Raw genomic sequence first — 22,512 nt, 5'->3', positions numbered from 1 at the left:
ACTCTCAGCCCATGACCTCGCGTTTCATTTCACCAAGAAAATAGAAGCAATCAAAAGAAAACCTTCACAACCTCCACCCCACACCTCTGTCCATTCGGCCTTCCTTCCCTCCTGCTGTGAGGGAGAGAGCTCAAATTTAACAGCAATTATATCTCAGTACCAAAAATACAGATTATCTGTCTTGGAGGTTGATTGTGCAGATATTAAACAGACATTTAAAATATATTATGAATAACATTATGCTAATAATTTGCAATTTTAAATAATGGACAAAACTTAAAATAAAAATCATTCAAGAAAAAGTCAACAACTTGAAAAATCATCTAACCATTGTTTAAAAAGAATTAGTCATCCAAATTCTTCCCACAAAGAAACTCCAGCACTAGATAATATTATTGGAAAATAGTCCCAGACATTCAATATAGAAATATTTCACTCATATACCAAGTTTTCCAGAAAACAGAAAGAGTGTACATTCTTCAAAAAAGATGAGATTGCACACTCATCTCTTTCATAAAGATGCACATATTCTAAACAAAATATTAGAAAACTAAATCCACACAGAAAGAAACCATATAAGAGCCAAATTGTACAGGGAAAAATATGATAGAATTCAGTTTTTAATTCAAAATAAAAATTTTTAGACAACTAGAAATAGAGGAGTTTCTTCTGAAGTTATTATTTTTTTTTATGGAAAAGAAATTTAGTAACTTGCCGGGCAAGGGATATAGAGAAGTGAAGGACTTCATCGAGCAGCCAGAGGAGGGGACTTCAGAAGATTTCATTGGTAGATATTGCAGAGTAGAGGAGTACATGTTTTGATGGGTACAAATCAAACACTGAACACTAATGTTCTGGAGAGGATAGAATCAGTGCCGTCGTTTGTATGCCATTTGTTTAAAGAATTTCCGTCATTCATTACTCAGTAGGCTCAGTAAGTGTTTGACATACTAAAACCATTCAAAGTTCATGGTCTTTAAAGAGCTGCAGCTGGTGGAAAAAGAAGAGCTGTGATAAAAGACAACATTCAAATTTGGTATCCTCTAAACGAGTGGAACTGTAAATAGATTTTTCTTTTACATTTCTCAGCACTTAATGGTGACATATTGAAAGCTCTGCTTCTGAAATCTGCAATAAAAGTAGGAATCCCACTCTCATCAGTTCTACTGTGCATCGTACTAGAACTCCTAAGTAAGTTAGACTTGAAAAATAGAGAAATGGCAAAGGAATGTTGGAATCTTCTTGGAAGCAGTGTTGGAGTTTTCAGGAAGGAGGGATTGCCACAACCCATTTTAGGCAGGAAATAGGGAAAATCATGGTGCCTTCAACAGGGTGGCACTAATCAAAAACCTTAAGACAATGAAAAAAGGAAACCAGAAAGGAATGAGTATGCTTTTTAGTATAATGTGCAAATCTAAGTCCATGTTTTAAGGGGTGGACCTTAAAACCAATGGCAACAAAAGCCAAAATTGACAAATGGGATCTACTTAAACTGAAGAGTTTCTGCACAGCAAAAGAAACTACCATCAAAGTGAAGAGGCAACCTACAGAATAGGAGAAAAGTTTTTCAATCTACTCATCTGACAAAGGGCTAATATCCAGAATCTACAAAGAACTCAAACAAATTTACAAGAAAAAACCAAACAACCCCATCACAAAGTGGGCAAAGGATATGAACAGACACCTCTCAATAGAAGACATTTATGCACCAACAGACACATGAAAAAATGTTCATCATCACTGGCCATCAGAGGAATGAAAATCAAAACCACAATGAGATACCATCTCACACCAGTTAGAATGGCAATCATTAAAAAGTCAGGAAACAACAGGTGCTGGAGAGGATGTGGAGAAATAGGAACACATTTACACTGTTGGTGGGAATGTAAACTAGTTCAATCATTGTGGAAGACAGGATGGCGATTCCTCAAGGATCTAGAACTAGAAATACCATTTGACCCAGCCATCCCATTACTGGGGATATATCCAAAGGATTATAAATCATGCTTCTATAAAGACACATGCACACATATGTTTATTGTGGCACTATTCACAATAGCAAAGACTTGGAACCAACCCAAATGTCCATCAATGATAGACTGGATTAAGAAAATGTTGCACATATACACCATGGAATACTATGTAGCCATAAGAAAGGATGAGTTCACGTCCTTTGTAGGGACATGGATGAAGCTGGAAACCATCATTCTCAGCAAACTATCGCAAGGACAAAAAACCAGACACCACACGTTCTCGCTCATAGGTGGAAATTGAACAATGAGAAAACTTGGACACAGGAAGGGGAACATCACACACTGGGGCCTGTCGTTGGATGGGGGGAGGGGAGAGGGATAGCATTAGGACATATACCTAATGTAAATGATGAGTTAACGAGTGCAGCACACCAACATGGCACATGTATACATATGTAACAAACCTGCATGTTGTGCACATGTACCCTAGAACTTAAAGTAAAATAAAATAAATAAATGAATAAGCAAATGAATAAATAAATAAATAAAAGAACTGGTGGACCTTCTGAGGGCTTGATGCTTCCAGGTGTTTCTCAGATGGTTCCATGTGATTGAATTAGTTTCAGTCCATTTCATCTTGTTTACCTGCTCTACCAATTGGTCTCACCTCCAGAACTGGCTCTTAAACTGGGCAACAGGGTTCATCCCTCTTATTTCTGCATTTTAGTTCAGCTGAATTTGTAATGATCTTGGCAGCATACTGTAACCTTACTGTGGCAGAGAAGCAGGTGGTGCCTGGCCAAAGTGGGGACTGGGAGAGTGCAATGAGGCATTGAGGAGACATTAGCAATTGGTACTATTATGGTACTTACTGTGGCCATCAATTATTGTGGTTATCACTTATTATGATGATTAAATGTGGTTAAGAATGACTCTAGGTCCAGGTAAGTGTCATTGTTCTGAAAAAGAAGCCTGTTTCAGTGCTTACTTTTCTTAGAGACAACTCCATTATGACAGGCATTATTTCACCTCAACTTCAAGATGGCTCCATGAGGCAAATAATTATTTTCAATACCAAGAAAAGTAAGTGGAAGCCTGGATTTTCTGTGTCACTTTTCAGAGGCCACAGCATTATTAGGTTGCAGAGAGGTTATCCATGTGCTCTGATTCCAAGTCCCTGCCGTCCCATGCATACATACATATATGTCCCTGAATATAGAGAACTGCCAGACTCTCACACATGCACACACACACACACACACACAGCTCTCAATGTTGTGTATACCAAATATCAGTTCTGGTATATTTGTTGGCATAAAGATTCAGCTGAGATTTTGAAAACAGACCTTCATTTATAGTAATGTTGGAAACCCTGGGAAGCAGGACTTGGGAGTTCGTCTTCACATCATTTTTATTAGTTCTTTCTCATAGCAGCCTTGTCAATAGGATTACAATTCTCCTCTGCACTGTGTCAACACCCTCAAGTACGAGTGCTAAATTGAGAAAATACACCCAGTTAATCCAGCCCCCAGACACTTTTGCCTCAATTATTTGTAGGCTTTACTAGAAACAGTGATTTGGATGCAAATGTGTGCACTGATGCCTGGAATTCTCGAATTTATAAGCAGTCCATGGCCCCACTTATGAAACTCTTCTTATCTTGCCTCTCACTGTAGTAGTTTCAGTCTTTGTCTTTGATGATTTTAAGAGCAAGAAAGTATTTTCTGGACTCATAAAAACTTCCTGGTCTCTGGCACAGAGTAGATGCTCAATCAGTGTTATTTGATAGAATGAGTAAGAAACAAAGACCAAATGAACTAAAATTTCAGAGAGTGGTATCTTTCTAACAGAAACTGACATTCTCTAGCCAGGTCTCCCATAGGGCATCTGCTGATTCTGGCACATGTAAGGGGTACACTTGGCCAACACAGAGAGTCCTTGATGGAGAAACGTTACCCAACAAAAATCCATTCACACAATGATGGAGTTGGGCACTGGGAATCCAAGGGGCCACAAACACATGTCCCTAAAGAAAACTTGCTGAGTTATGGGGCCATACTGGAGGTGGGGAGCTGATCAGAGGCTCCTAAAATGGGAAGTAAAATATTTGGTAGATGCTTTGTGTTTAGGAAAGGGGAAGAGACAATTTCCCCCAACACTGAGACAATTTCTCCTTCAAGATTTTTGTCAAAATTCTCTAAGGAAATTTAAACAAAAGTATACAGAAGTGAATATAAATTTGTTTATTATAGTGCTTTTTATGATATAAAAACCTTGAACAGTATCTCAATGTGTAGCAATAAGAGATCAGTTATATATGGTATATCTATAAAATTCTCCAGCGCTTCCAAATAATACAAAATATAGTTGAATGAAATGTTGAAGGGTACCATGAAACTAATAATCTCATTTTCAAAAACTAAAACAAATTATCATTTAATATAAAATATATGCTAAATATTCAATTCTAGCAAATGAAAAATGAGCAAATCTAAATATATTACATTCAAAATATTTACAAGAGAAAATGTGTAAATAAAACAATTTATAAATTTAAGAGCTAGGACATTTAAAGGCATAGTAACAAATAAGATTCCATGCACTTTATAATCAAGAAGGAAAGAAAGAGAACATTATATTAGAAAAGATGAGCATGCAGGATATATTTTGAAAGAAAACAGATGACATCCCATAAAATGCTCTGCAAATAACTTTGAACTGACACAGAAGAAATAAAAACTTTCATGGGGAAAACAATACTGAAAATAATTGGAAAAGTTGTGTGTTTGTTTTAAAATCTTAAGAACAACTTTGAAGCATTGTCCACTCATTTTGATGTTATAAATACATGTTTTTTCACATTGATCATTGTTTGCAATGTAAAAAGTTTTAGACCAAAGAAAAAAGTAATTTTCTCAGCAAATGATGTTACACTAACAACAATACTACACAAACCCTGACACACAAAAATAGCTTTGAGAGGTCGCTCTCACTTATGAGTATAAGTAACAGAAGACAGTAACAAAGAGGAGATTAATAAAATTTCAGAGAAAAGCATCTTTTAGAGTTGCTGTGGTAAAGAGAATAATCTACCCCATCAAATTTCTACATTTTAATCCCCAGAACCTATGAACATGTTATCTTATGTAGCAAAAGGGACTTGCTGATTTGCTTTAATTAAAGGCCTCAGATTGAGGAGATCAGCCTGAATTATCAGGGTGGACACAATGTAACCACAAGGATCCTTGCCAGGCAGAGGCAGGAGAGATTTGCTGATGGAAGCAGAGGTTGGGAGATACTCAGAATGTACTTAGTAAACCTCAAGGGACTAATTCTCCCCAGAGCCTCCAGAAGAAACATATAGTCCCCTTTAGAAGATTGACACAGAGGCTAAATTCAGAATTCAACATGAGCCAATCATGTAGTATACATTTTAGGTCAACTCTTTAGAAGCAAACAACAAAACAAAGATTCTTGAGCAAGTGAGTTATTCAGGAAGTGCTCCCAGGAAAAAAATGAGTAAGAGAGGAAGGAAAAAAGAAATGGAAAGATGAAGCCATGCAAGAGTAAGGAAAATTTTAGGCTGAGTCCCAGGCAGGAAAGGTTAGGCCAGATCCTACAGGCAGATGCTGCAGTGTAAGTGATATCTGAGAGTTTGTCCCAAGACTGGGCAAGGAGCTCTGTTTTCACACTGTTTGACAAGTTAGGCACTGGCTGTGGGTTGCTCATGTGAATATAAAATTGCAGGCACTTCCACTTCCTTTGTCTCTGCAAAGTAGCTCCAGGAGGTTCTAGTAGTCCAAGAGCAGGTCTCCAAAACAAGTCCCAGGCAAAGTATCTTTGGAAGCAAAAGCAAGTAGTAATGAAGGGAGGTGTGAACAGAACTTTCACGTAGGAGCCAGAAACCTGTGAAGAGTAAGATCAGTGTCCACAATGCACATAGGCTTGTGTATTGGTCTGTTCTCATGCTGCTATAAAGAACTGCCCATGACTGGTTAATCTATAAAGGAAAGAGATTTAATTGACTCACAGTTCTGCATGGCTGGGGAGTCCTCAGAAAACTTACAATAATGGTGGAAGAGAAAGTTCTTCACAAAGTGGCAGGAAAGAGAAACGCCAAGCAAAGCGGGAAAAGCCCATTATAAAACCATCAGATCTTGCGAGAAGCCATTCACTATCACAAGAACAGTATGGGGGTAACTGCCTCCATGATTTAATTACCTCCCACCAGGTCCCTCCCAGGACATCTGGGGATTACGGGAACTATAATTCAAGATGAGATTTGGGTGGGGACACAGCCAAACCACATCATTCCATTCCTAGCCCCTCCTAAATCTCATGACCTCACATTTCAAAACACAGTGATACCTTTCCAACTGTCCCCCAAAATCTTAGCTCATTCCAGCATTAACCCAAAAGTCCAAGTCCGAAGTCTCACCCAAGACAAGGCAAGTCACCTATATCTCTGAGCCTGAAAAATTAAAAGCAAGTTAGTCATTACATTGCTAGATACAATGGAGATACAGGCATTAGGTAAATACACCTTTTCCAAAGGGAAGAAAATGGCCAAAAAAAGGGGCTTCGGGCCCAATGCAAGTCTGAAATCCAATAGGGCAATCATTAAACCTTAAAGTTCCAAAATGATCTCATTTGACTCCATGTCTCCCAACCAGGTCATACTGATACCAGAGGTGGACTCCCACAGCCTTGAGCAGCTCTGCCCCTGTGGCTTTGCAGGATACAACACCCATCACAGCCACTTTCATGGGCTGGTGTTGAGTGCCTGCAGCTTTTCCAGGTGCACAGTGCAACCTGTCAGTGTATGTACCATTCTGGGGTCTGGAGGATGGTGGCCTTTTTCTCACAGCTCCACTGGGCAGTTCCCCAGGGGGTACCCTGTGTGGAGGCTCCAACCTCACATTTCCCTGCTGCACTGCCCTAGCAGAAGTTCTCCATGAGAGCTCCACCCCTGTAGTAAACTTCTGCCTGGACATCCAGGCTTTTCCAAACATCCTCTGAAATCCAGGTGGAGGCCCCAAACCCCCATTCTTAACTTCTGTGCACCTGCAGGCCCAAAACCATGTGTAAACCACCGAGACTTGGGGCTTTCACCCTCTGAAGCAATGGTCTGAGGTGTACCTTGGCCCTTTTAGCCATGGCTGGAGCTGAAACACCTGGGACAGAGGGCACCATGTCCCAAGGCTGCACAGAGCAGGGGGCCCTGAGCTAGGCCTAGGAAACCATTTTTCCCTCCTTGGCCTCTGAATTAATGATGGAAGGAGCTGCTATGAAGGTCTCTGATATACCCTGGAGACATTTTCCCCATTGTCTTGGTGATTAACACTTGATTGCTCATTACTTATGCAAATTTATGCAGCCTGCTTCAGTTTCTCCCCAGAACATGGGTTTTTCTTTCCGACAGCATTGTTAGGCTGCAAATTTTCCAAATTTTTATGTTCTGATTCCTCTTGAATGCTTTGCCAGTTAGAAATTCCTTCTGCCAGATATTCCAAAGCATCTCTCTCAAGTTCAGAGTTCCACAGATCTCTAGGGAAGGGGAAAAATGACACCAGTCTCTTTGCTAAAGCATAGCAAGAGTCACCTTTACTCCAGTTTCCAAAAAGTTCCTTATCTCCACCTGAGACCACCTCAGGCTGGACTTCTTTGTCCATATCACTATCAGCATTTTGGTCAAAATCATTCAATAAGTTTCTAGGAAGTTCCAAACTTTCCCACATTTTCCCATATTCTTCAGCACCCTCCAAACCATTCCAACTCTGAGTATTACTTTGTTCCAAAGTGTATCCTTAAAGAAGCGCCCCACTATCTGTGGTACCAATTTACTGTATTAGTCTGCTCTCACACTGATATGAAGAAATACCTGAAACTGGGTAATTTATAAAGAAAAGAAGTTTAATTGACTGACAGTTTTGCATGGCTTGGGAGGCCTCAGGAAACTTAATCATGGCCGAAGGGTAAGCAAACACATCTTTCTTTACATGGCAGCAGGAGAGAAAGTGTTGAGCAAAGGAGGAAAAGATCCTTATAAAACCATCAGATCTCATGAGAACTCACTATCACAAGAACAGCATGGGGGTAACTGCCCCCATGAGTCAATTATCTCCCATGGGGTCCCTCCCATGACATGTGGGGATCATGAGAACTACAATTCAAAACGAGATTTGGGTGGAGACACAGCCAAACCATATCAGCATGTATTATGCTTTGAACATTTAGGGCATAATTGGAGAACTCCCTAATATTTTAAATTAATATATCTATTAATATGAACTAATGAATCAATAATAGGCAAAGGAAAATAATACCATAATCATTTTATTGCTTCTGTAAAGGCATACATTCACTTATCTTGAAATTTCTTGACAAAGCACATCAATTTCAAAATTCATATTCAGGTTCAATCTTTACATTTTTTTCTCACACGGACCTTTCTGTCCACCCTGGACTACCTACACAAGCATTCTTGCAGACATGCACTTTTGAGGGAGAAGCAAGTAGGTACACCAAAAGAATTCTAATAAAGTAATAACAGAAATTTATTTGCTATTTAGGAACATTTTTGTACCAAAATAAATGTCAGAAATTCTTTTAGGCAAACATGTAATAGCCAAATTGATTTATACCCCATAAATAGTGGCATTATATATTATTTTAAAAAACAAAATAAATATCTGCACTGTGTAAAAATAATAGCCAAGGTGTATGGGAAAAATGTAATATATGGAGACAGAATGCCTACATTCAGTGTTTCTCTCTGCTGTCTCATAGTTGCATTACATTAAGTTGTTTAATTTCCCTGGACCTTAGTTTTTTATTGGCACACTCACAAGTTTATTTGTTGAATCAATATATTATTGCATGTCCCCCATAAACCTAGCCCCCAAATAGGCAAGAGGGCCCATAGGAATGTGAACCTCAGATGATTTCAAATCCTTTTGCTGTTCTAACAGCAGTCATTTACATGAGATATTGTTATCAGCACCTGTTTACATTTTGTCACATGGTTGACCTCCTTGACTTTTCTGTACTGACAATTGTCTAGTTCTTTGTCATAAAAGAAGTATTGGGAAGCTGAGTATAGACAGCATCATTATGATGACCATTAAAGCAACTGGATTTTAAAATAGACTGTGTGTGTGTGTGTGCATGCGTGTGTGTGTGTGTATGTGTCTGTGTGTGGTATGGTGTGTGTTTGATCAAAGGCAAAAATTTGCTAAAGCAATCTTGGAAAAGATCTCTGAAGCTTTGCCACACTATTAAATGCAAATAAAAGAAAACTAGAAAAGTGTGATTTCTTTCCTCTATCCTGGATTGTTATTATTGTGATTTAAGTTATATTTAAGTTAGCGATATTTTATTCAAAGCAGGATTGAGGAAACATGTCCCATTTTATTAGAAATATTGGAGAAAAAGTCCTCTAAAAGTAACTGCCCTTTCTGTGTCATGCTGTCTCTAAACAACCTTTTCTTTTTGCTCTATTAGTAACTGGTTTTTAATGTAAGAATTATCTTACTGTGTGAAGACCAGAGAGAGCCAACTTTACGTGACTAGTCCCAAGGGTTTCCTTTAGTGCTCTCTTCTTGTCAACAATAGGGCTAAACTTCAAAACTAGGATCTCTTAATTGATTTAAAAACAACTACTTTTCAGTTGGACATTCTGGAGGAAAAACAATGATTGTGTTTCTCTTTTTAAAAACTGTTTTACTACACAGACCACTTTAAAAGCTGGGGAAAAAAGAAAACACTGGTTTTGATCGTGAGACAAACAAGATCACTAAGGAAGTTACTTCTTTGTGCCTCAGCTCTCGTCTATAAAACAGAGACAATAATAGCAATGACCTCATAGAGTTGTTGTAAAAATTAAATTAGTATGTGCAGTGCATAGAATAATGCCAGCTACACAGTAAGTGTTACATATTTGTTAAATTAAAAAGTGACTCATGTATTTGTTTTTATTCATGTTGTGCTTCTGTAACAGAAGAACTGACACTGGGTAATTTATGAGAAAACAGATTTATTTCTTATAGTTCTAAAGGATAGTAAGTCCAATGTCAGGCAGCCCACATCTTGTGAGGAACTTCTGGCTGTGTCATCCTATGATAGAAGGACAAAGAGAGAGCAAGACATCCAACTGCCAGTCTAAAGCTCTTTTACAATTGGCATAAATTCATCCATGAGGGTGAAGCCCTTATGACCCAAACACTTTCCACTTAGCTCCACCTCCCAGCATTGTTTCACTGGGGATTCAATTTCCAACACATGATTGTTAGAGGACATACTCAAACCACGGCAATGCTATTCTTTAAAATTCTATTTATTATTGAAAGCATATGGCTTACTAGAGAGAGGGGAGATCCCTTTATCTTACCCCTGGAATACTTCAATGTAGGGTAAAGTCTAATATATGCATTCACTTAGTCATTTAAGCCAATAGCAACAATTAAGGTCCCTGCCTCAAAGAAACAGGATGATGCCACTATAGAACTTGCAATGACGCAGGCAGTGCCTCTACAATAAATGCTAGGCAGAGCTCTACAGCCTAGGAGAAGGAGGAGTGGAGGATATGTCACAGACATTCTGGCTTCCACCTTAAAGGGGACATAGTGTGTCAGATTAAGAAACTGAGAATGTATCTTTCAGTCAAAATCAAGAGAGGATGTGACTTATGAAATACATAAAGTAAGGCAGGGGCTCCTGTTGCTTCAGCGGGAGGGAACAAAAACAAGAAAGGTTTCAAAGCCATACTGAGGGGGGTTTCTTTCTGACATGAAAACAATAAGGGCTATGTGTATTACCATCTAGTTAATGAGGGTCTTAGGTTTTGCATTCTCTGTGTTTTCTTTTTTCCCAGCTGACAACACACCATGCACTTGAAATCCTTCTCTTTTTAAAAAATGAAAAGCAAAGATTCTAAGTTCTAAGGCACCTAAATAGCATCTCTATTATAATTTTAAGACATATAGGATGTTGAAGCCTCTGACTTTAGAATCCACCAATTCATTTACGGATGAAAGAAGCTGCCCTAAAGAGATTAAGAAAATTGTTCAAATTCACTCAGCAATGAGTCTCAGAGCCATGGCCACAAACTTGGCCCTTACAATACCCATTATAATGTATACCTTCCCAAAATAGGAATCCCCAAACCACTTTCTAGAGTCTTGCATATGTATTATTCAAATAATGAGCATCGATCTACCATCAGTTCTGTAAAGACACTGATCTTCACTCTGTGGACTGCAGTGCTTTCTATTCTAATGTGACAGTTGTTTGGAGAGCCCATAAATGTAGATTTATAATCCAAAAGACCACTGTTCTTCATAAAATAAAAGCTCCTTAAGGTAATAAATTAAATGGTTTATTCTACGTTTCCAGTTTACTGCATACTCACCTCTAGTTTTGCTGACTTCATTCATCAATCATAAGAAATACTATTATCTCCTCCCAGCAACTGAATAACTTAGCAGTACATTATATTTGTTTCTTCGATTCTGATGATATAATCTATTACCAGTAAACTTAGAATAAAATTAGAAAGTGCAATCACTGTGTACTGGGCTTCAGATCATTATCTCTGAGACTATGGAATGGAAGTTGCCTTTTCTTAAAAAAAGGCAATTATGTCAACTGATAAAACTTGAAAAAAATTCAATAGTGGAACTTCTGAAATGTGACTTCTATATGTGGAAAAAAATGAAGATTATACAAAGCACCTGACGTAGGCACAATTCTCAGAAGACCCCATGATTCCTGCCCCCCCAACCCATCAATGTATATACACCCTACATAATCCTCCCCACCTTGAGTGTGGGCAAGATCTTTGAATAAAAGATCGTTCCTTGTATTTAGGAATGATTAGAATAAAAGTTCATTCCTTGTATTTAGATTACGTACTATGGCAAAGGTGAAAAAATTTTTCAGATGTAGTGTAAGGTCCCAAATAAATTGATTTTTAGTTAATCAAGTGGGAGATTATCCTGAATGAACTTGACACTGAGGTGAAAACCCCTACAAGAGACTAGGTCCATGTTGAAGAGAAGCACCTTTGCTGGCCTTGAAAGAAGACATTGTGAGTTCTACAGCTGCAAGAAAAAATATTCTGCAAACAACCTGAGGAAGCTTGAAGGAGCTCTTTCCCCAGTCAAACTGATGATGAGACTGCAGCCCAAACAACACCTTGACTGCAGTCTTGTTTGATGCTGAACAGAAGATCCAGCTAAGCCATGCTCAGATTCTGCCCCACCAAAACTGTGAGATGAGTGTATGTTGAGTGTATGTTGTTTCAACCCATTAATTTTTTACACAGCTACAGAAAATGAAAGCAGTAGCCATAGAGATGCATGCTTACTGGGAAAAGACATTGATCTGGTGTAGAAAATGTCACTTTCAATTTTGATTTATCCTTTACACTGTGAGATTTGTGGGAAGAAAACCAACATGCTGGTCATTTGTTTACTTTCATATTCACTTTGTACATTTCTATTGCTGTGCTCTGCAATTTAAGGGGTTGATGCCTAAAAATTATGTTCCCCAGGCTTCATTGTCCACTGGTTTTAGGCATGTTTGGTCAGTGGATGGTAGGCTAGAGGCAGGAGGAAGAGACAATCTCAGCTGTTTCTACGCCCTCCCTCCTCTTTATATGGCATGCCTAGGTACACCTGTTCAGTGAGTGCAAAAGTAATTGTGGTTTTTGTGTTGTTGGAATTTGTCATTTGATATTGGAATACATTATTAAATAAATCTCATTATGTTATACATCATTTTAATGGACATTTCTCACTGTATTTTTTTTTTGCTAATATCTTGCTGTTCATTTTATGATTATTTTAGACTATGGAAATAATGTCAGACAAAAAGGAAAATCAAGTGATTTTCTTATTCTAATTCAAAACAGGTTCTAAAGAAGAGAAAACTCACAACATTAACAACGCTTTTGACACAGGAACTGCTAACAAACATACAGTGCCATGGTGGTTCAAGAGGTTTTGTAAAGGAGATGAGAGCCTTGAAGATGAGGAGTGTAGTTGCCAGCTACCAGAACTTGACAATGACCAACTGAGAGCAATCATCAAAGCTGATCCTCTTACAACTATGCTAGAAGTTCCTGACAAACCCAGCATCAACCATTCTAAGGTCATTCAGCATTTGAAGCAAATTGGAAAGGTAAAGAAGCTCAATAAGTGGGTGCCTCACGGGCTGAGCAAAATAAAACAAAATTGTCATTTTCAAGAGTCTTCTCTTATGCTACACAACAACAACGAACCATTTCTCTATCCGATTGTGACGTGTGACATAAAGTAGATTTTATATGACAACTGGTGATGACAAGCTCAGTGGTTGGACAAAAAGAAGCTCCAAAGCACTTCCCAAATCCAAATTTGCACCAAAAAAAAAAAAAAAAAAAAAAAAAAAAAAAAAGGTCATGGCAACTGTTTGGTGGTCTGCTGCTGGTCTAATCCACTACAGCTTTCTGAATCCCAGCAAAACCATTACACCTGAGAAGTATGCTCAGGAAATCGATGAGATGCACTGAATACTGTAATACCTGTAGCCAGCGTTGGTCAACAGAAAGGGCCCAATTCTTCTCCACAGCAACGCCGACCACGTGTCGCACAACCAAGGCCTCAAAAGTTGAACGGACTGGGGTACAAAGTTTTCCCTCACCTCCCATATTCACCCGACTTCTCGCCAATGAACTACCACTTCTTCAAACATCTCAACAACTTTTTGCAGGGAAAAGGCTTCCACAACCAACAGGGTGCAGAAAATGCTTTCCTAGAGTTCATTGAATCCCAAAGCATGGATTTTTACACTACAGGAATAAACAAACTTATTTCTCATTGTCAAAAATGTGTTGATTGTAATGTTTCCTATTTTGATTAATAATGATGTGTTTGAGCTTAGTTATAATTATTTAAAATTCACAGTCTAAAACCGCCATTACTTTTGCACCAGCCTAATATTTGTCTTCTGTGATTTAATCTCCTACTGGGATGTCTCTTTACCTAATCTCATCTTCCTCCAGACAGCTTCTTCACAGCTCTAGCCCTCATCACCTATCCCTTCTACTATGCTTCTCTGTCCTACCAGGTAGTTCCAGTTCCTGTCATATAGTAACCTCATTTTTTCCCAGATGACCGTCTAGCCCTACTTGTGGTCAAAGTTTTGTGTATTAGTTTGTAAGTTGTTAATCAGTCATTATTAATCTCTGAGATGCCTTACTTTCTCATTTTTATCTCTTCTGACAACTTTGTAAGCAGCTCCTCACATTACATTTCCTCTCTTGGACTCCAGGAGTAGATTTTTTATTCTCTTAGCTTTACCTTGGCTGACAGCAGCTGGGTACCAAGACTGAGCTCAGAAAACAGACCTTTGAGATAAGATTTAAAAATTTGAAGGCCCACCAGTTGGATCTGAATTAATGATGACTTCATTGTTGTTGGAAAATGGAATGCTAAAAGTCAATACCCATGGACAACCTAACTAATGGAAGCAGTCTCTCTGTCTGGAGACGGGCTCTCTTGTGCTTAAAAACTTTAGGTAATAACATCACCCAGGAAGGTGCCTCATAAAGAGGTTTCTATTATCCTCCAGTTAGAGGAAAAACAAATTCTATACAATATCTTAAAGAGGTTTATTCTGAGCCATTATGAGTGACCATCACCTGGAGAAAGCACAAACCCAAGAAGCCTTGAATAAATGCTTCTGAGGCAGCTGGATTACTGGATAAATTCAGGAAGGCAGGAGTTATAAGGAAAGACATAAATCAATACATGAAAAGTATACATTGATTTTGCCCCAAAAATGTGGAATATCTTGACATGGGATCTTACAAGTCATAAATGGATTGAGATTCGTTAATCTGAAATTGGTTAAAGGAACAAAGATTTGTCTAAAAACTTGGAGCTAACAGAAAGGAATGTTTAAGTTAAAATAAAGATAGTGTGTCAGAGTCAGTCATAATATGACCTGTTTAGTGAGACTGAAATCCTGCAGGCAAGACTTAACATTTGCCTGGCATGGCCTTAGATTTTGTTTATAATTTGATATTTTGTTGCCACAAAGAGTCTTTTTGTCAGTCTTGTAATATCTATTTTGACATTCATGCTTGTCAGGTGTGCCTAAACTCCGAAAGGGATGAGATATAATAATGCATGTCTGACCTCTCTTCCCATCATGGCCAGTGATATGGTTTGGCTGTGTCCGTATCCAAATGTCATCTTGAATTATGGTTCCCACATGTCTTGGGAGGGACCCAGTGGAAGACAGTTGAATCACAGGGGCAGTTTCCCCCATATTATACTTGTGGTAATGAATAAATCTCACGAGATCTGATGGTTTTATAAGAGAAAACCCCTTTTGCTTGGCTCTCATTTTGTCTTCGCTGGCCGCCATTAAGACGTCCCTTTGCTCTTCCTTCATCTTCTGCCATGATTGTGAGGCCTCCCCAGCTGTGTGGAACTGTCAGTCAATTAAACTTCTTTTCTTTATAAATTACCCAGTCTTGGTATGTCTTATTAGCAGCATGAAAACTGACTAATAAAGTAAATTGGTACTGATAAAATGGTGCACTGCTGTAAAGATACCTGAAAATACGGAAGTGACTTTGGAACTGGGTAACAGGCAAACGTTGGAACGGTTTGGAGGGCTCAGAAGACAGGAAAGTATGGGAAAGTTTGGAACTTCCTGAGGATTTTTTGAATGACTGTGACCAACATTCTGATAATGATATGGACAATGAAATCCAGGCTGAGGTGGTCTCAGTTGGAGATGAGAAACTTGTTGAGAACTAGAGTAAAAGAGACTCTTGCTATGTTTTGGCAGAGACTGGTGGCATTCGGCCTCTGCCCTAGAGATCTGTGGAACTTTGAACTGGAGGGAGATGATTTAGAGTATCTGATGAAATAAATTTCTAAACAGCAAAGCATTCAAGAGGTGACTTGGGTGTTGTTAAAAACATCTAGTTTTAAAAGGGAAACAAAGCATACAATTTCAGAAAATTTGCAGCCTGATGATGCAATAGAAAAGAAAAACCCATTTTCTGAGGAAAATTTCAAGCCAGCGATAGAAATTTGCATTAGTAATGAGCAGCCAAATGTGAATTGCCAAGACCATTGGGACAATGTCTGCAGGGCATGTCAAAGGTCTTCATGACAGCCCCTCCCATTACAGGCCTGGAGGCCTAGGAGGAAAAAATGGTCTTGTGGGCTGGGCCCAGGGACCCCTGCTCTGTGCAGCCTAGGGACTTGGTGCCCTGCATCCCAGCTGCTCCAGCCATGGCTAAATGGGGTCAAAGTATAGCTCGGGCTGTTGCTTCAGAGGGTACAAGCTCAAGCCTTTGCAGCTTCCACATGGTATTGAGCCTGCAGGAACACAGAAGTCAAGGATTGAGGTTTGAGAACCTCTGCCTCAATTTCAGAGGATGTATGGAAATGCCTGGTTGCCCAGGCAGCCGCTGCAGGGGCAGGGCCCACATAGAGAATCTCTGCTAGGGCAGTGTGGAAGGGAAATATGTGGTAGAACCTCCACACAGAGTCCCTACTGGGGCACTGCCTAGTGGAGTTGTGAGAAGAGGGCCACTGTTCTCCAGATACCAGAATGATAGGTACACCAACAGCTTGCACCGTGTGCCTGGAAAATCCACAAACACTCAATGCCAGTCCATGAAGCAGCCAGGAGGGCAGCTGCACCCTGCAAACCTACAGGGGCAGAACTGGGCAAGACCTTCGGAATCCACCCTTGCATCAGCGTGATGTGAGATGTGGAGTCAACGGAGATTATTTTGGAGCTTTAAGATTTGACTGCCCTAGTAGATTTTGGACTTGAGTGGGACCTTTAGCCCCTTTCTTTTGGTTAATTTATCCCACTTGGAATGACTGTGTTTACCCAATGCTTGTACTCCCATATATCTAGGAAGTAACTAACTTGATTTTTATTTCACAGGCTCATAGGTGGAAGGGACTTACCTTATCTCAGATGACACTTTAAACTGTGGACTTCTGAGTTAATGCTGAAATGAGTTAAGAATTTGGGGTACTGTTGGGAAGGCATGATTGGTTTTGTAATGTGAGCACATGAGATTTTGGAGGGACCAGGAGTGGAATGATATGGTTTGGCTGTGTCCCCACCCAAATCTCATCGTGAATTATAGCTCCCACAGTTCCCATGTGGTATAGGAGCATTCCAGTGGGAGATAACTGAATCATAAGGGTGGTTTCCCCCATACCGTTCTTGTGGTATTGAATAAGTCTCATGAGACTGGATGGTTTTATAAGAGTGGCTTGTCCTTCATTCTCTCTTTGCCAGCTGCCAAGTAAGATGTGCCTTTGCTCTTTCTTCATCTTCTGCCATGACTTGATGACACCACAGCCATCTGGAACTGTGAGTCAATTTAACCTGTTTTCTTTATAACTTATGCAGTCTCAGGTATGTCTATATCAGCAGTGTAAAAATGGACTAATACAGCCAGGAATTCAGTTTTTAAGACTTTTCTGAGATCCTTATGGCCAAGAGGGAATCTGTTCAGTTGGTGGGGAGCTTAGGATTTTATTTTTAGTTTATAGGCTGATGTAGTTTAAATATTTGTCCCCACCCAAATCTCACTGATCTATAATCCCCAATGTTGGAGATGAGGCCTCCTGAGAGATACTTTGCCATGTGATGTGCTGGTTTCCTCTTTGCCTTCCAACACTGTTGTAAGCTTCCTGAAGAATTCTTAGAAGCTGAGCAGATGCTAGCACCATGCTTTCCTATAAATATTGCAGAACTATGAGCCAATTACACTTCTTTACCTTGTGAATTACCTAGTCTCAGGTATTCCTTTATAGCAATGCAAGAATTACCCAATACAAAAAAACAATCATAATAAGACTAGGGTATTGTTATAAAGATACCTGAAAATGTGAAAGTAGCTTTGAAACTGGTTAACAGGCAGGGGTAGGAAGAGTCTGGAGGACTTAGCAGAAGATAACGAGATAAGAAAAATTTTGGAACTACTTAGAGACTATTTAAATGGCTGTGATCAAAATGCTGATGGTGATATGGACAGTAAAATCCAGGCTGCCAAGGTCTCAAATGGAAATGAGAAACTCCTAGGGACCCGGAGCAAAGGTCACATGTGTTATGCCTTAGGAAAGAGCTTGGCTACATTGTGTTCATGCCCTAGGAATCTGTGGAAGTTTGAACTTAAGACTGGTAACCTAAGGGCTGAAAGAAATTTCTAAGCAGCAAAGCATTCAAGATGTGGTCTAGATGCTTCTAACAACCTACCCTCAAATGTAGGAGCAAAGAAGTGACCTAAAGCTGCAATTTATTTTAGAAAGCAAGCAGAGTATAAAAGTTTGGAAAATTTGTAGCCTGGCCATGGGGCAGAGAAAGAAAAAGCTTTTTTGGGAGAGGAATTCAAGCAAGCTGTGAAGCAACCTCTTGCTAGAGATACTGGTATAACTAAAATGGAGTCAAATGCTAATATCCAAGACAATGAGGAAAAGGCCTGAAGGCATTTCAGAGACCTTCTCGGCAGCCCCTCTTATGACAGGCCCACAGGCCTAGGAGAAAAGAATAGTTTTGTGGGACAGGCCCAGGGCACCCCTGCTCTGCAAAGCCTTGGAATAATACTCCCCACTTCCTGGCTGCTTCAGCTCCAGCTTTGGCTCAAAGGTGCCCAGGTCCAGCTACAGCTTGGGCTGCCACTCCAGAGGGCACAAACCATGAGCTTTGGTGGCTTCCATGTGGTGTTAAGCCTAAGGGTGTAAAGAGTGCAAGAATGAATGAGGCTTGGCACCCTCCACCTAGATTTCAGAGGATCTATAGAAAAGTATGGGTGCCCAGGCAGAAGCCTGCTATGGGATGAACCCCCACAGAGAACCTCTATTAGGACAGTGTAGAGGGAAATTGTGGGATTGGAGCCCCCACATAGAATCCTTGAGGGGCAATGCATAATGGAGCTGTAAGAAAGGGGCCACTATTCTCCAGATTTCGGAGTGGTAGAGCCCTGGCAGCTTGCACCCTGAGCCTGGAAGAGTCACAGGGCACCCAACAACCTGTGACAGCAACTATGGAGGCTGTACCTTGCAAAGCCACAGAAGCAGGGCTACCCAAGGCCTTGAGAGCCCCCTATCCCCACCTCACACCAGTGTGCCCTGGACATAAAAAAAGTAGATTATTCTGAAACTTTAAGATTGAATAACTGCCCTGCTGGGTTTTGAACTTGCATGGGGCCTGTAGCACCTTTCTTTTGGCTTACGTCTCCCTTTTGAAATAAAAATATTTACCCAATTCCTATACCTGCATTGTACCATAGAAGTAACTAACTTGTTTTTGATTTTACAGGCTCATAGATGAAAGGGATTTGCTTTGTCTCAGATGAGACTTTAGACTTTTCAGTTAATGCTTTCCATCAATGAGTTAAGACTTTCAGGGTCAGTAGGGAAGGCATGATTGTATTTTGCAATGTGAGAAGGACATGAGATTTGGGAGGGTGCAGGAGTGGAATGATATAGTTTGGATATTTAACCCTGTCCAAATCTCATGTTGAATTGTAATTCCAAGTGAGGCCTGGTGGAAAGTGTTTGGATCATGGGAGTGAATCCCTCATGGCTTAGTGCTGTCTTCATGATAATGAGTCCTCATGAGAGATCTGGTCTTTTAAAAGTGTGTGGCACCCCCACTCCACCTGCTGACTTGCTCCTGCTTTTGCCATGTGAGATGCCAGCTAATGATTGTAAGCTTCCAGAGGCCCCTCCTTAGAAACTGAGCGAATGCCAGTCTCATGCTTCCTGTAAAGCCTGCAGAACTGTAAGCCAATTAAACCTCTTTTTAAAACAAATTAACCAGTCTCAGGTATTTCTTTATAGCAATACAAGAAGAGCCTCATACACATGCCACAGTTAACCCTTCCATTTCGTATAGCTTCCAACTTATCTTGAGAATTAGACTACAACATTCTTTCAGGAGAAAAATACAAAAAAAAAAAAAAAAAAGTCCCATAAGAAAAGATCGACAAGAGCCTGTGGGCCATGTGTGGGAATAACCCTGGGGTAACTGGGTGGAGGATGACATAAGTGCTCCATCTGACTGAATTTGTCATTACAGGTGCACTTTCTCAAGATTTAGGATATAGTATACTAGCGTATTTTTATGTTATTATAAACATTTTTCTGTTGAGATCAAGAGGAAATACTTACAACTATTATGGTTCTCATTTCGGCATCCAGTCACAAGGTCATAGCTGATATGTATAACTATCTTCTTCAACTCTCCATTCATATTTCCTTTTCCCAAAGCAAACACCTTGGCTTGTCATCATTTCTTGTCTGATGGGGTCACCCAATTTTTCACATTTGAAGGATCTGGGCTACTACCTGCTTTATCTGAATGATGTTCCTTTTTTTTTTTTTTTTTTTTTTTTTTACTCATGTTAATTATAGCACATAGGAATACTAAGAAGTGTCACTTTTATTTTGGACATACTCTTTCTTACCCAAGCAATGTAGCAGAAACCTAATTTCTCCTTGATACCTAGTGTCAATCACCCTAGTCAGCCCAGTACCTCCTCCTTTGCCTGTTGATTCACAGGCGGGAGAAACCTAAGCAGCCAGGTATCAGTCTTAACTGCTAGTTTAATGGAATTGTTGTGTCCCCTAATAGAAGCATTTCTTCTTTTGTAACTTAAACTAATCCAGCATGTCTTATCATCATAATGTTATCAATGTAATGGACGAACATCATGTCATATAGAAGAAAAGGCAACTAAATTATGAATAAGGCAGAAGAGTTGATCTCCTCCTCAGATAGGTCTATGAAGACATGGCTAGCTGAAAGAAATTTTCTTCTGGTGATCTTTCTCAGCAGATATATAGAGAAAAAAAAATCACAAGATAAATAACAGTGTGTCAGATACCAGAAGCTGCATTACTTTTCTAACACAGCAAAACCACATCTAGAATAGCAGCTGCTATTTTCTTGAATCATTTCCCAAGATTCACCTGCAAGTTGAATTGGGATGTGGTAGAAATCACTATCTCTGTATCTTTCAAGACCCAGACAGTGGCACTAATCTCTGCAATCCCTCTAAGAATGTGATATTGGTTTTCATTTACTATTTTGTGGTTAGAGGCAAGTGGAAGCCACTACATATATAAGTAAAATGAATTACATACCCACAGACAGTGGTCATTATTATGAAAAAATAAACTGATGACTTTAAAGGAATCAGAAAAGTCTTTAATTATTTCTTTTTTTTTAATTTATTTATTATTATTATACTTTAAGTTGTAGGGTACATGTGCATAACGTGCAGGTTTGTTACATATGTATACTTGTGCCATGTTGGTGTGCTGCACCCATCAACTCGTCATTTACATCAGGTATAACTCCCAATGCAATCCCTCCCCCTTCCCCCCTCCCCATGATAGGCCCCAGTGTGTGATGTTCCCCTTCCTGAGTCCAAGTGATCTCATTGTTCAGTTCCCACCTATGAGTGAGAACATGCGGTGTTTGGTTTTCTGTTCTTGTGATAGTTTGCTAAGAATGATGGTTTCCAGCTGCATCCATGTCCCTACAAAGGACACAAACTCATCCTTTTTTATGGCTGCATAGTATTCCATGGTGTATATGTGCCACATTTTCTTAATCCAGTCTGTCACTGATGGACATTTGGGTTGATTCCAAGTCTTTGCTATTGTGAATAGTGCTGCAATAAACATACGTGTGCATGTGTCTTTATAGCAGCATAATTTATAATCCTTTGGGTATATACCCAGTAATGAGATGGCTGGGTCATATGGTACATCTAGTTCTAGATCCTTGAGGAATCGCCATACTGTTTTCCATAATGGTTGAACTAGTTTACAATCCCACCAACAGTGTAAAAGTGTTCCTATTTCTCCACATCCTCTCCAGCACCTGTTGTTTCCTGACTTTTTAATGATCGCCATTCTAACTGGTGTGAGATGGTATCTCATTGTGGTTTTGATTTGCATTTCTCTGATGGCCAGTGATGATGAGCATTTTTTCATGTGTCTGTTGGCTGTATGAATGTCTTCTTTTGAGAAATGTCTGTTCATATCCTTTGCCCACTTTTTGATGGGGTTCTTTGTTTTTTTCTTGTAAATTTGTTTGAGTTCTTTGTGGGTTCTGGATATTAGCCCTTTGTCAGATGAGTAGATTGCAAAAATTTTCTCCCATTCTGTAGGTTGCCTGTTCACTCTGATGGTAGTTTCTTTTGCTGTGCAGAAGCTCTTTAGTTTAATGAGATCCCATTTGTCAATTTTGGCTTTTGCTGCCATTGCTTTTGGTGTTTTAGACATGAAGTCTTTGCCCATGCCTATGTCATAAATGGTACTACCTAGGTTTTCCTCTAGGATTTTTATGGTATTAGGTCTAACATTTAAGTCTCTAATCCATCTTGAATTAATTTTCGTATAAGGAGTAAGGAAAGGATCCAGTTTCAGCTTTCTACTTATGACTAGCCAATTTTCCCAGCACCATTTATTAAATAGGGAATCCTTTCCCCATTTCT

Source organism: Macaca nemestrina, chromosome 4 (assembly GCF_043159975.1).
Source record: "Macaca nemestrina isolate mMacNem1 chromosome 4, mMacNem.hap1, whole genome shotgun sequence".
NCBI lineage: Eukaryota > Metazoa > Chordata > Mammalia > Primates > Cercopithecidae > Macaca > Macaca nemestrina.
The sequence above is the reverse complement of the archived record's forward strand: the minus strand, read 5'-3'. Positions refer to the sequence as shown.